Source organism: Sorex araneus, chromosome 6 (assembly GCF_027595985.1).
Source record: "Sorex araneus isolate mSorAra2 chromosome 6, mSorAra2.pri, whole genome shotgun sequence".
Lineage (NCBI taxonomy): Eukaryota > Metazoa > Chordata > Mammalia > Eulipotyphla > Soricidae > Sorex > Sorex araneus.
The window spans coordinates 141,690,204-141,706,182 of NC_073307.1; the positions used below are offsets into that span (position 1 = coordinate 141,690,204).

The window sequence follows — 15,979 nt, forward strand, 5'->3', positions numbered from 1 at the left end:
AGTGGGTTTTTTGGTCAAGACTTTTTTTTCTAGAAAATTCTGGAAAGGATTTATATATTCTGTGAAATTATTAAATGATCTTACTACCATTGTCACTGTCACTGTCCTCCTGTTGTTCATTGATTTGCTCGAGCGGGCACCAGTAACGTCTCCATTGTGAGACTTCTTACTGTTTTTGGCATATTGAATACACCACAGGTAGCTTTCCAGGCTCTGCCGTGTGGGCAAGATACTCTCAGTAATTTGCCGGGCTCTCCAAGAGGGATGGAGAAATCGAACCCGGGTTGGTCATGTGAAAGGCAAATGCCCCTACCCACTGTGCTATCGGTCCAGCCCCTTGCTACCATTACCTTCTATTAATTCTTAGTTTGGGACATTGTCCTGTACCAAGTTTTACTTTGACTTTCCTTGAGGCTTATTATGCCTTTTCTATTCTTTAAATAAATTCCTTACTCTTGATTTTATTTTTGCCAGCAAATAAATCCAAGTGACATTAAATTACACTTACAAATTCCCATTGAAACAAGTACACTGAGTTAGTTAAACTCACTGCCTAGAATAATGATTCCCTTCACACCATTCTCAAAGAATAATAGGATGCCTTAAGCATAACTATATGTAGTAAACTTTAAAAAATGAAATGCACAAATTCCAACAGTATAGGAGAGAATCATCTGTTCCCTGACAATGCAGGAATATGCCCATTTTGACTCGGAAAATACATGACATCTAACAAAAAGTTTGCAAAAATTTTGTCTAGATTCTGGCTTGCCTTTCAAAACAGGAGAAATTACAGTGATGCACTACCTTCACCAAGAAAAAATTCTAGTAGTCAGCTGTTAGACAAAGAAAATCCTGATGCCACTTGTAAGAGACCTTTCCCTGGCTTGCAGGTCTCTCCTAACTTTCATTGGGATTTAGGAAAAGTACAAATTACTTATTACTATTTTTTTTCATCTGTAGAAACTCACTGATATTCTTCTTTCTTGCGTCTCTTTACTGTTTCCCTCTCCTTGGCCATTGGAATTATTATTTGGTGAACCTAGGACCAATACTTTTTCAGTTACAGAGATAAGCCGATGAGTTGAGTGGACTACTATACTTCACCATGGACAATTCATAGGGCAGATAACTCTGTGTGTGTGTTTGTGTGTGTGTGTGTGTGAGTGAGTGTGCGCATATGCCTTGGGGGAGAAGAGAATTGGGGCTGCCCAGAATTTCCAAGATTGGGATGGAAAAATCTATCTAAATCCAGTTCCAAACATCTAAACAGGGTTAGATGTTTGCAACCCTGTTTTAGCCACTGAGCCAACATTCTTAGATATGAAGTGCATCATTAATAAAATTGGTACTGGCTCTCCATTTGTCTGTTCTTTTAACTTCTTGAACCTTAAAACTTGGTTATAAACTGGTATGGTTAGAACAGAAGTCACAGGAGAATGGAGGGGTCGCACTTGTAACTAACCTTATCAAAATTTCTCCAACAGGTCCTGATATTTCAGGGACAAACCAAAGCTACCAAAGTATTCCAGATTTCTGCAGATGATGTTCCTTTGGAATCTGGAGGAAGAAAACATAATATTTTTTTAAATCATGCTATAAAAATGAGAACAAATTTAGCGGATCTCTTGTTCAATTCCCAGCACTACATGAGATCCTGAGTAACAGTCCAGAGGACCCCTGGTCATGAAACTTCTAGTGCTGAGCCACAAGGGTTGCAGCACTTCCAATGTGGCTCTGATGGTTTCTTGGGCCTCTAGGTCTCAAGTAGCACCGCATCCTCGAACCCTAGCATTGAACTGTCAGGACACTTGATTGAAAATCACTGGGAAATTCTACCCCGACTCCCCACCCTGGAGACCTGAGCACCTCTTGGAAAATCAGCAAACATAAAGCAAATATACACTACAGTGTACCAATTTCCACCTTGTTATAGCAACAAAGAAGATAATAAATGTAGGCATTGGGTTGAAAATCAGAACTGGACTCCATCCATTACTCTCGCATAATGAGTCGGGAGCTTTTGGGCATGTTTCCAAATCTCACTGAGTTTTAATCTCTCTACACATAAAATTAAGGGAATTTATGCAAAGTTGCCTCTAAGGCTCTATCTTTCAAATTCTGTGATTACTTTCCTTCTAAGGAAATGGTTTAATATAGGTGGAACGGTTAGAAAGAATTTGTGGCAGCAAAAGTTTCATGTTCTGTTAAAATCTAAAGATTTTTTGTTTGTTTGCTTGTTTGTTTGTTTGGGGGGCTCTATGTGGATAAGTGGCTACTCCTGGCTCTGTGCTTGGGGGTTGTTCTATGTGGTGCTTAGGGGACAACATGGTGACTTAGAATGAATCTGGGGCTCCTGCATTCAAAGCATGCCCTCCAGTTCACTGAGCTAGCTGTATAGCCCTACAAGCTAAATTTTTATAAATGTATTAATATATTCAATCACTTGTTTCTGTCTTTGCTGAGTTATTAGTTACTTCTGGGTAAATAATACTAAGGAATAGTTATCAAATGAACTTAGGATTTACATATTCGTTTGAGAAAAGCAACATTATGTGTGTCTTTAATGATTTGACTGCACTGGCAAAGTTAAAAAGATGGAAATTAAAAATTAAATTAAATTAAATTAAAAAGACTTTGCATGGCAAAAGAAGCTTAAGCTAAAATAAAGAAACCCTACTCAATGGGAGAATATATTTGTGTAGAATTTATCATAAAACAGGATAATATGTAAGATAGATAAAGCACTTATGCAATTCAATGACAACCAAACTGCATCCCAAAATGAGGAGAGAGACAATTTTCTGATAAAGACAATCACATAGTCAGTAAGCATATGAAAACTGGCCAGTCACTTAATATCAGGAAAGTGCAAATAAAAACAACGAGATAGCAGTTGAAGAAACAACTGTAAGAATGACATAAATCAAAAAAGATTAGAAATAACCAGTATTGATTGGAATGCCAAGAAAAAACAATTTTATGCACTATTGGTGGGGATGTCATCTGGTTCATTTTCTGTAGGAAAGAGTACAGAGATTTTTCAAAGAAAAAAAATACAAGTGGACGCTCATACCACCAGGGGTTCTAGTCCTTGGTATTTACCCAACAAACACAAAAGCTCTCATTCAAAAAGATACACTGCTGGTGGGAATGCCGGCTGGTTCAGCCCTTTTGGAAAACAATATGGACGATTCTCAAAAAATTAAATTGAGCTCCCATTTGACCGAGCAATACCACTCCTGAGAATATATCCCGAAGAGCCAAAAAGGTATACTAGAAATAACATCTGCACTTGTGTGTTCACTGCAGCACTAGTTTTCAATAGCCAAAATCTGGGGAAAAAATGGAGTGCCCAAAAACAGATGAATGGTTAAAGAAACCTTGGTACATCTACACAATGGAATACTATGCAGCCGTTAGAAAAGATGAAGTCATGAAATTTGCATATAAGTGGATCAACATGGAAAGTATCATGTTGAGTGAAATGAGTCAGGAAGAGAGACAGATATAGAAAGTTTGCACTCATTTGTGGAATATAAAGTAGCAGAATGGGAGACTAACAGCCAAGAGTAGTAGAGATAAGAACCAGGAGGTCTTGCTCACAGCTTGGAAATTGGCCTCACATGCTGGGGAAAAAGGCAGCTGAGATAGAGAAGGGAACACCTAGTTGTTCAAGAATGTTGGGAGGACCCACTCGGGTTGATAGCTGTGTGCAGAAAGTAGACTATAGGGGAAACATGATGTCCGCTCAATATCTCTACTGCAAACTACAACATCCAACAGGAGAGAGAACAAAAAGGAATGCCCTGCTACAGAGTCAGGGTGGGGTGGTGGGGGTGGAGGTGGGGGTGGTGGGAGGAATTCTGGGAACATTGATGGAGGTAAATGGGCGCTGGTGGAGGGATGTAAACGAAATGCAAATATGAAAGTCCATAATTTTGTAACTGTACCTCACAGTGATCCACTAATAAAAATTTTTTAAAAAAGATACATGAGTAACTATGTTTATTGCAGCATTGGATACAAAGATCAAGATTTAGAAACAACCCAAATGTCTGAAAGACAAACAGGCAAAGAAGCTGGGGTAGGATATATACAGTGGAATATTATGTAAAACTTTTTAGTTCACTGCAACTTGGAATGTTATGTGACATAAGTCAGAAGGAGGAAAAATTGAATGAATTTACTACTCAGTGGTAATGGAGAAACAGAACAGGGAATAGGTAATATTAAATGATGACAAAACCATGTGTTTGGATTGCAGAACTCAAATTCCAAGCAGAAGAATGAAAGGAATTCAATGACGGACTAGAGGTGACATAGGAGCAGTAATGGGGTTCTTGGGAACTTTAGTAGTGATTGTTGTAGTAATTTTGTACATCAAAACATAACATTACACTATTATAATAATTTAAACTGTAATGCACTGTTGTTGTCCAATTGTTCATCACTTTGCTCGAGCGGGCACCAGTAATTTTTCCATTGTGAGACTTCTTGCTACTGTTTTTGGCATATAGAATATGTCACGGGTAGCTTGCCAGGCTCTGCTGTGCAGTTGGGATACTCTTGGTAGGCTGCATCATTAAAAATCAGTTTCATAAAGTTCATTATATTTAGGTTTTCAACTCAACCAGAACATAATCCTTTGACATCTGCTGACCTGTGGTCTAGTTATTAAACTTTTTTATTATTGTGTCAAGGGGAGATGGTGAAGTTCTGTAGGAAATAGAAAATATTAAGAAACTCATAAGGAAGCATCCCACATCACATTGTAGCTTCCCATCTCCCATTCTTGGATACCTTCTAAGGGTAAAACACTTACAAGTAATTTGTCATATGTCACTATCTTTTAAAACAATAAGTCCTAAAGTTTAGAATTGAGCAATAGTTGAAATCACTATTCAAAAAAAATGAGGATAAAAATTATTGAAGCAACTGTTTTATAAAATGATTTAAATTCCAGGAATAGAGCTTCATACTTGAACAATTTTATACACCACACCATGCTGCCACCGAGAGTCTAATTATCACACACCACCGTTCAGCGGACCCTCTACCTGTTCCTCTTACCCCACCTCTTTTTTTTCCTCTGATAATCATTACTCAGAAGGAAAACCTTTAAACTTGTGTAACAGATTTCTCTGATTACTGGAACAATTCAAGTCTTAGTTTGTACTGTTTATCTGATAACTGTGACAACACTTTAAATTAATTTACATTTTAAGTCTCTTAAGTACCTGGTGAACACTTGGAATTATAATTCATATTTTATAGGTAAAGAAATGGAATCAATTGCCCTGAGAGATAATAAGCGGTAGAATTACTAGGTCTGTGTGACTCCCGAGTCATACAGCTTCTTGCTAGGCACTCTGCTCTGGCTTTACGAAACATATTAGCATCTGCCAGTAACTATCCGATTTCCATAAGATTTCTCAGGTCCATATTATCCAAGTCCTGGAACACATTGGTTAATATCTGCATTTTGAAACATGAAGGTCTTGTCTGATGTTTCTGTGGGATTGTGATATTTGTATTTCATTTCTGTGTTCTGGGAAATAAATGTGCTTCATTCGTCTTGAAGCCTGAATGTTTCTCCCTGGTATTTAGCATGTTTCAAAGAAGTGTGTTAATAGCAGAATGCTTACTTTGTACATATGCATCATAGGGCAGAGAGCCAAACTGGGGGGTCGGGATACTGCCTGCTGAGCAAAGACATGTGAAACACATACACAGAGACACACAGACACAGACACAGCAGACACACACACACACACACACATACACACCACACCACTGTGGTGGGTGGTTATGAAGAAGAGAACCAGGCATTTTGTTAATTAGAACAAAGTGAATCATATCATTATGCAGACTCACTGAATGGGGTCTAGAAGAGGTCTTAGGATTCAATTCATTCAAATTTCAGTATGTTGCGAAGGAAAAAAAAGAGTGTGTTCACAATCTAGACACCAAATTTCTGGATTTCATCCATCCACCCAATTTCTAAATACTAGCATCAAATCTTCAGTGGTATGCTTATGTGCATGTCTTAAAAATATCCATCGCTGTAGACGAGTCTATATGAGTTGCACTATATTGTTTCAGATCCAGAGATGAATCAGGGGTGACTAAAAAGATCTTGGTGTCAAAGAAACCTGAGTTCTAGGGCCATAAGTATAATATTCATGTCATGGAAATTCAGAAATGTGGCTTAATTTTTTCTTGACACAGTTCAAAGTTAAAGATAGCAACATTTCTTTGTGCTGCTGTACTTGTTAAAGGAGAATATTTTATGAAAATCTTTAGTTGAATATATTAAAATTTCCAGGTACCATCCGCTTCATTATTATTATCATTCCCATGATCTCTTTCGTGGGAGCCTAACTCAATGACATTTAGACATTTTATTTTCTTTTTAAATTAAGAAAGATAAATTTCTAACTTAAAAGGAAGCACACTTGTCAAGAGTTAACAAACTGCAGTGAAATTTCATTGTTTTCATAGAAAATTCAGGTTTCTCTCAAAGAATAGGAAATACACTAATCTCTATACATAGTTGACATTATATAAGCAATAAGCAATTCTCTAAAAAAATTAAAATTCATCCAGAAATCATTTTTTTCTGCTCAAGACTATCCAAATAAATTACACTGAAAACATAGGTTCTCTAGAAGGTTCTCGGTCATACTCAGCATGTCGGCAAGTGTCAGGCATCCTGGCGTTGGGCCTGTAGCTCAGGCAGTCGATGTCAGAGTTATTCTGGCCTCCCGCCCCAAACCCTTTGATAATGCCCCAGATTTACTCCATTTTTGTTTTATATTTGGACCGCTATGCTTAACATTTAGATATTTATATCTTGCGTATAACTCCCATGTCAAAGTCTCCCATAACTGCACTGACTGAATAGTTGAGTTGAATGCTATGTATGCAGGAAGTCCAGTTTCTATCCTCAGCACTTACATGGCCCCTGAACACTTCTGGGAGTGACCCCTGAGCATCATCAAGTTTGTCTCAAACACTGTAAAACCCCCCAATAAAATATCCCATAGCTTTCAGGCCCTTCCTATATTTCCTAAAACTTTGTCTTTCTTACTATTACCCGGGTTAGATTTCTCCATCCCTCTCAGAGAGCCTGGAAAACTAGCAAGAGTATCTCTCCCGCATGGCAGAGCCTGGCAAGCTACCCATGGTGTATTTGACATGCCAAAAACAGTAACAACAAGTCTCAAAATGGAGACGTTTCTGGTGCCTGCTCGAGCAAATTGATGAGGAATGGGATGACAGTGATACAATGAATAACTAAAAGACAACACAGGGACCTATAGGATTATAGAGAAAAAGAGAGAGAAAGAGATAGAGAGAGAGAGACTTCCTATTTCTTATTTTTTTAAAGCATAATGAGATTCTAAGTTGATGTGAAGGCATGTCAATTTAGATTATGCCATTAGAGCTCAGTTATGTATTCACAGTCATATAAAAATAGTTTGAAATCAATACAACATGTATTAAAATTACATTAACATTTACATTAATGAGGAACACATTGTGAATTATGAAGCTTTAGATGTTTGGACAATGTCCATTCTTGCTAATTTGGGAAAGAGACTATTGACTCACCTTCTCAGTCTCATAACAGGCTTCCAAACTCTATGTGATGCCAGAGGATTTTCAAGTTGTTGAAAGCTGCCATATTGACATCACCAGGGAATGAAGTTGGCCTTATCCAGTAAAGATGCAAAATGCTCCAGCACACACCTTCCCCCAAGGGCAGTTAGCCATGAATGTGTTTCAGTCCTGGGTCTGTTCCAGGATCGGAGCTTACTCCCTTTTTCACAATGTTATCCAACAGCTATTTCCAGAGTATCTATGATACGCACAGACCTATGCTAACCTCACAAGTTCTACCCTAAAAACACTCATTGTCTATTTAAAGATATAGAGACATTTTATTTTATAAACAATTGTGAAACATTATGCTGTGTCCTGTGGTGAAAGAAGATATTGATTGGGTGCCATCAAAGGCACAGAAAACGATTGGAGGAGAATCATAAATGCAATTTCTGAATAAATGAGCTGAAAAGACAACATATACGTCAGTCAGTCAAATCAGAGAAGAAATTCTCAGCATGTGAAGGGGAGATTTTATAAGAGATCTTAATACTAACACTTCCTTTTTTAGCAAATCAAAAGTTCAGAATGGTGTGTGTGTGTGTGTGTGTGTGTGTGTGTGTGTGTGTGTGTGTGTAAAATTATCATGAGAGGCCAGGTAGGGACTAGTTAATAAGAGATCTCAAGACACTACCCACAAAATGAAACAGATGCAAAGATTCTGATATATTTTTGTATGCTTTAATAAACTATTTTATAGAGAAGCTTCAAGTTAAAATTTAAATTGTGCAGAGTACAGGAACTTTTTTGTATATCCTGTCTCTGCCCAGAGGCACAATCTCTCCATTATGCACAACCCATACCAAGTTGGTATTTCCAACAACTGACAAATCTATTTAGACAAATCTTTATCACCTGAGGTACAAATTTAATATCCGAGTTCACTCTATTCGTTGTACACTGTGTAGTTTGAGTTCGCAAGTTTTCTTTTATCAGACTATTGTATATTTGGAGTGATATTTAAGTAGCCTGTAGTGTTGGCTTCTTTCACTTAGTAATATGTGTTATATTACCCATATATTTCCATGTTTCATAATTCATTACTTTTTTTAGAGAAAAATAAAATTCCACTCGCTATGTGCACTTCCATCTATCCATTCCAGTTCTGAATATTTGCTCCCAAGATTGGTCAGTTGTGAATAAGGCTGTCATAAACATCTACATGCAGGGTTTCTATGTTGATGATTTTTAAATTTGAGGGGGTAAACTTCAAGAAATGGGAATACTGGGTGTTGGATTGCAGTGTTTTTTTCTTTTCGGGTCACAGCCAGTGATGCACAGGGGCTACTCCTGGCTCATGTACTCAGGAATTACCCCTGGCAGTGCTTGGGGGGACCATATGGGATGCTGCGAATCGAACCCGGGTCAGCTGCGTGCAAGGCAAACGCCCTAACTGCTGTGCTATCACTCCAGCCCCTGAATTATAGTTTTAAGCATTTTAGGTTTAATTTGGGCTTGTCTTTTCTTCCCCCACAGGGAGCATAGGTTTATTGAGTTACTCCCACCACAGTGTTCCTGAGGCATATCCAATTCCATCAGGAACTCTCAATTCTCTGTGTTTATCTTTAACCTTTCCTTTGTGTGCTCCTTCCCCTATCTGTTAATCACAATCATCCCCAAATCTCACCCTGTAACTTGTTAAGTCAAATTCTTCTGAGGGTTCTGGATTTTGTGTATGTACGTGAAATAGTGCTTTTCTCTTTCCTTTATATCCTTTGCATACTTTATTTTAGTGCAATGTTTCTTTTGTATAGACACAGGAAAACAGTTAAGGTTATGTTTTTGTAACATGGGAGTGAATTAACTCTGAATAATATTAATTCCTGGGCATCTATCATATTTACTTGACATAAGCCTCAGTTGTTCATAGTTCCTAAGACTCCAAAAGAGGGGTCCCAGCAGGTAACTTGGGTGGACTCAGGACAAGCTGTAATCTACCCTGTCTTTGAAATGAGACAGACTAAGCACTATAAGAAGTATAATTAGTTAAGAGGACGGTTATGAACCCAAAATAGTGACTGAATAAGGACCCTGCTGGTGTTAGGAAAAACTAACCTGGCCTGAGAACTGTAGTGGGAAGTCCCAGGAAGTACCATTCTTCAAATTAATATACCTCTTACTGTGTTCATACAAAATGACTATAATATTATTAAGGTTATTCTTTAAAAGGATTACTAGCTAAGGAAAGTGTTGGATATCAACCCTAAGTGCTTTAGGCTTTATCAGTGAATTGTCCCTTTCCTCCTCCCAGAGAAGTTTACCATGCCCTTGCTAACATCCTTAATTTAGCCAAAGTCTATCTTCAACCTCCCCTTTGTGTTGGATATTAACCCTAAGTGATTTAGGCTTAATCAGTGTATTGTCTCCTTTCCTCCTCCTAGAGGAATTTATATTGCCCTTGCTAGCATCCCAAACTTAGTTAAAGTTTATTTGTAATCTTTGCCTTGTATTTTACCTCGCATTGTCACAGTTCCCCATGTTAATCTTGACTGCTTGTAAAGCAAAACTTTTTGGTAATTCTGAACTTGTGTTGATACTGCTTTGTATTTGAAGTGCTGTATATTTGTACTTGCTTTTCGGTTTCCCCTATAGCCTTTTTATACATCACCATAGAGCAATGTTCTTTGGTTAAACACAGAAAAACCATTATTGCTGTGCTCCTAATATTTGGGAGTTGATTAACTCTGAAATATATCTGCCCCTGAGCATAATTACTTGATGATAACTACTTGACTCAGGCTTCAGTTTCTGTAGTTCCTGACACCCCAAAGGGGAGGTCCTGCCGTGGGACTGGGATGGACCCGGGGCAAGTGGTAAAACTACCCGGCAGCGGAATGGAACATTCTAGAAAGCATATATGCATGGTTTTCATGCAAACTGTTACAACTTTAGAGACAGGACTCCCCTGGGGAAGGACTAGCTGAACTGGCCTGAGGACTTAGTCTGGGATTTACGGTAAAAGCCCTGCTTGCACTCAGAGCCCAGACAACCAAGTGTTTAAAGCCTTGTTTGCTCTCAGCCCAGAGAACTAAGTGTTGGATCTTTGTCTTTTACTATGTTTATCCAAACAACCGCAAGTATCGATAACATACAATTAGAGGGAAACATAAAAGCAATACAGTTGTCCCTGGGAGACAGAGTGTCTCCTTGAGTTGATCTCCCTAAATGAATTTCCTCTGCCAAATGTTTATCTGTGTAAATGACCATCACACCTGTGCTTACCTCAACCCCCCTTCAGATGTCCTATAAGTATGCTAGCAACTCTGCATTAAACGAGCCATTTTCACCATTTGACTGTGGTCCCCAGCTTCCCTGTCTCCCAGTCTCTCTGTGTCTCTTTTGGGAGGCCCTGGGGAGGTGGGGAGGCAGGGAGGCAGCTCTGGGCTACCGAACGCACACAGGTGTCCAGCAGCAGCAGAAGCCACCAGAGGATCATCATCATTTATTTTTTGTGATTAAACAGGAAAGGAGAAAGCAAGATGCCGTTAGATGGAATTCCACCCTAGATGGAAGCTCTCCTATCTAGAATACTGCAGCCCCTTATATGAGATTTTTTTTGTCCCTGAAAAAATCTCCTAGAAGAACTCCTGAAAAAGGGTTTTACTTACATCTGTTTATTTTTCATAATAATAAATAACCAGATCTATGTGTAATTACTACCCCCCAGCCCTTCATGGTCTCACTATAACTCATGCTGTGAGACTTGAATAAATGGCCACTTCTTATTACCAACAAACCTAGTGTCCCTCATTACTACCTTTGTTTGTCCCTGTTGGTCTGCTTGGGGGATGGTTACCTGCCCTGAATGCACCCTCAGGTGACACCCTGAAACAGTGACATTTAGGTCATGTGATAAGAGTAGATTTTATTTGTAACAAACTATCAGCTTATTTTTTGAAATAGTTATGCTACTCTGCATTTTCACCCACAACCAATGAAAATTTCTACTGCTCCTTAGTCTTGCCATCCTTTGAAGTCGATGCTTCTATGTTCAATAGCATCAGTGGTGTTCAGTGGTATCTCACTGATGCTTTGATGTGACTTTCCATGATGATTTATGATGTGGACATCCTTTGCTAAGTTTATTTGTCATCTACACATGTTTGGTGAAGCATATATCAGGCCTTAGTCAATTTTTAATGAGCTTGGGCTTTTACTGTTTGGTTGTAAGAGTATATATTTTGGACAGTTGTCCATTGCTAGTAATTTCCCTTGTCTGTGACCTGTCTTTAATTCTCTTGACAATCTCTTCTATGGAACAAAGCAGTGCCATATGGTTAAGTAACAATTGCAGTTAACACAAAAGGAAACATTTTTACACTTGGAACAATTGTTGTGCATCTTGTTTGCTTGTTGTTATTACAGGGAATGGGTAAAAAGGAAGGATAGAAAAAAGTCAGTGGCTGGGGACCAGAGCAATAGTACATCAAGTAGGGTGTTTGCCTGGTGTGTGGCCAGCCCAGGTGTGATCCCTCGCATCCCATATGGTCCCCCAAACACCATAAATGGTCCTAATTCCTAAGTAACCTCTGATCATCACCTCATGTGACCCCCCAAAAAAGTCCCTCCCTCACACACAAAAGAGTCAGTGGCTATTCTTTGCTGTTTTTATTTTTTGTTTGGTGCCAGAGATCATGGCCAGTGCCTCAAGTATGTGAGTCTGGCACTTAACCACTATATCTGCCACCAGGAAATCCATTAACAATATGTTTACATAAGAAGATGTTCAATCTTACTGCTAAGAAAATATTTCTAGCAATGTCGAAGAGTTATGAGGCTCCAGTTGACCTTCCCACAGATCCATGCAGAAAGTTCACTCTGGTGCTTCTGATAGCAACTCCTTGTGAGGACCATGTCATTTTCACATAGAGCGAGCACTTTTCTATATGTAAATAGAAAGTTATAAATGCAAAGTGTCAGTATTTCAGATGCATTTTACATTTATTGAGCATTGCCAAAGATGTTTTTGAATATATACATATGTAATGAATACTACAAGGTGTGAAGAATAATAAAATAATAGAATAATAAAATTATGCAATTTGCTGCAACATGGATGGAACAGATCAAGGAAAAACACAGGATGCTATCACTCATATGTAGTATTTCAAGGAACGGGATGAAGGAACACAATGATTTAAAGTGGGGAATGCCTAGATCAGTCTTGGCATAGGGAGGAGAAGGAAAGAAATAGAGTGGAGGGGAAGGGAACAAGAAACAGATGAGAAGCAACGGAGGGCAGGATTAAAGGGGATTTTGGAACATTGCTACTGTTAAGTAATGATAGAGCTAAATATCCAAACATGAGAGTCAATAACACTGAAATCACGAGACCCTAAGTTTAACAACAACAAAACTTAGAAAGATGCTCTTCAAGATGACAGGCTGGTGAGGTGGTGGGGTAGGGGAGGGAACCTGGGAACATTGTTGGAGGGGGGAGTTGACACTGGGATCGATGCTGGAACATTTTATGCCTAAAACTCAATTATGAATAATTATGTAAATCACAGTGCTGTAACAAAAAAAATTAAATAGGAGAAAAATAAGAAGAGTACTTCAGTTTGTTCTGCCACCAGTTAGAAGATAACATTTATCAAATCTGTGGAGGTTCAAACAAACCTTGTCTTTTAGTCCAGCAAATGTTTAGATTTTTGCAGTCATTTATTATTTATTTATTTATTGAATCACCATGTGGAAAGTTACAAAGTACTCAGGCTTATGTCTCAGTTATACAACATTCAAACACCCATCCCTTCACCAGTGCTTATATTCCACCACCAAAAACCCCAGTATACCTCCCGCTCCCCCCACCCCCAACTGCATAACTGATGAATTTCACTTCATTTTCTCTTTACCTTGATTACATTCCATATTTCAACACAAAACTCACTATTGTTGTTGGAGTTTCCCCCCAAGAAGGACAGCCCTACTACCAAGGAAGCATTTGATATTAGTTTGCCATTGCTTAGAATGAAGAGATATGTGGCCCCACTGCTCCTAATACATAACTCCTTTTTTTTTCCTTTTTCCTTTTCCTTTTTTTTTCCCCCTCATCCCGCTTCCCGCGCCTCATAGTACGGTGGATGCCATGCCGCGTTTCTCCCCGAAAATGGGAAACAACCGGGAAAAATGGATATTTCCTCTTCTCAGCTGGCGTGGGGCTGTTGCTTAGTTCAGTCTAAAGAAATGGATGCTACTTTGACTACCTTCAATATTTCAACAAAAGACTCACTGTTATTATTTGGAGTTTCCCCCCAAAGTCAGACCTGCTAAAAAGGAACTGTTTCATATTGCTGACAATTAAGAGATGCTAAGGTTTTAGATTTCTGTATAAAGTCCAGGCAAAATTCTGCCAGAAACTGCATAGCCCAGCTCACAGTCCCAGTGCATTGCTGTAAGAAGCTGTGCTGGATGCCCCAATGTGTTAGGTCTCTGGAATCAAAGTCTTTAGGCGCAGAGGATCCGTTTCACTCTCAGCAGCTCCGATTTTATCTGGGCCTAGGGCGTGCCGGTTACACCCACTTTCCATGATTCCCTAGGAGCCCCATATACCTCTGGGTTAGGAGTCTTAGAAGATGGCTCTCACCACGTGGAAATTGCTTCCGCCTCCATTTTCCATGCAGAAAGACAGGGTGGAGAGGAAAGACCCATCCCCGGGCAGCGGGGAGTTGTATCCAGCTCACAGTCCCAGTGCATTGCTGTAAGAAGCTGCGCTGGATGCCAAAATGTGTTAGATCTCTGGAATCAAGGTCTGTAGGTGCAGAGGGTCCCACAGTCATTGATTTAGTCTGTCAGTCCATCTGCTAGTCTGTCAGTCAGCAATTCACTTAATGATTGTTTGCTCTCAGTGAGCCATGCCCTGGGCAAGTGGTTGGATATTAGCAATGTATCTTAGAGACACTCCTCTTTTGCCCGTATATTTCTTGGAAATTTAGCATATTAAAAACAAATATCAAATAGCTCAGATGCATTTAAAAACCACATTCCTTGATTGATCCTGAGACTACTTTGACAAATAAAGGACTAGTCAAATAATAAAGCTAATTGATACTGTTTTGAGCTACAAAAATTTGGAATCTTTTAGAAAAGTAGATTTCTTTACATTTCTTAATTTTAATAGTGAATTTACTTCTTTAAAAAAGTGGAAACAGTATTAGGATAATTTTATGATCTTTGCACATGGCAATATGGAGTCATGCAGCAGACATAAGTTAGATTTCTATACAAAATACTCAAATTGAGATATTTTCTCTATACGTTATGTATAGAGAAGAGAGTGACACAGTCTCTTACCCCCAGTGCCTGGCTGTCTTCACCAGGGCCCCTCAGAGGGGATGGGTTGCCTTTCCCTCCCCACCCCAAGAAGAGCCTTGACAGTTGAAGACCTCCGGAACCCAGTCACAGCCATGATCAAAGCCACTCTCCACATGTTGGACAAGCCTCAGGCATAAAGGGACCAGTAGAGAAACCCAGGTGTGTGGGACCTGGGGCTGATATTTCCAAGCCTGCTTGGATTGGGACTGGGTCTTCTCCACCCAGATCCCCCATTTTCTAGTAGCTTGGCAGCCACACCCACAAACTGCCCCCAGCACCATGTAAACCCACCAAGGGCCAACATCCAGAGACTATAAGACCAAGCTCCCAGAACTGCGTGGCCATCTAGTAGCCTTATTCTCCCTCTTGGAGAACCTAACAAGCTACCAAAAGTCTATTGCCCATAGGCAATCTCCCCATGGCGTATTCATAACCCAAGTACAGTAAAAGATGTATACATATCTCTCAAAGAGCCCGGCAAGCTACCGAGAGTATCCTGCCCACATGGCAGAGCCTGGCAAGCTACCCGTGGCGTATTCGATATGCCCAAAACAGTAATGATAGGTCTCATTCCCCTGACCCTGAAAGAGCCTCTGATCGTTTTGAAAGACAAGTAAGGAGAGGCTGCTAAAATCTTAGGGCTGAGTGTAATAGTGACATTACTGGTACCCGCTCGAGTAAATCGAGAAACAACAGGATGACAGTGATACAGTGATACATTATGTCAAAATTTTTGGACTTCCCAAGCAATGCTCAGGGGAAGCAGGGGTCACACAACAGACTGGGCTGTGTGGCTCAATGCTGTGGTCTAGTGATGAGGTTAAGTTTGACTCAGGCCAGAGGCACTGGGGGTCTCCAGGGCTACTCTGGTGGGGCTCAGGAGCTATGAGTGTCCAACCCAGCCCAGCGTTTTGGGTTTTCAGGTTTCCAGAAGTGCTTGGAGGGGAGATCTATGTATTCCCAGGCATCAAACTTGGTCCCTGAGTACACAAAGCAT

General features: G+C 39.6%; 1 protein-coding gene across 5 annotated transcripts in view; it reads right to left on the minus strand.

Annotated features, from left to right (window-relative positions):
* The window catches only part of LRRC4C (leucine rich repeat containing 4C), a 1,396,500-nt gene that overhangs the window by 248,826 nt on the left and 1,131,695 nt on the right, over positions 1-15,979 (minus strand). For all 5 annotated transcript variants that reach the window (XM_055143221.1, XM_055143222.1, XM_055143218.1 and 2 more), the window contains one exon: positions 1,466-1,560. The gene's annotated coding sequence lies outside the window, so the exon portion shown is untranslated. The remainder of the gene's footprint in view (positions 1-1,465; positions 1,561-15,979) is intronic.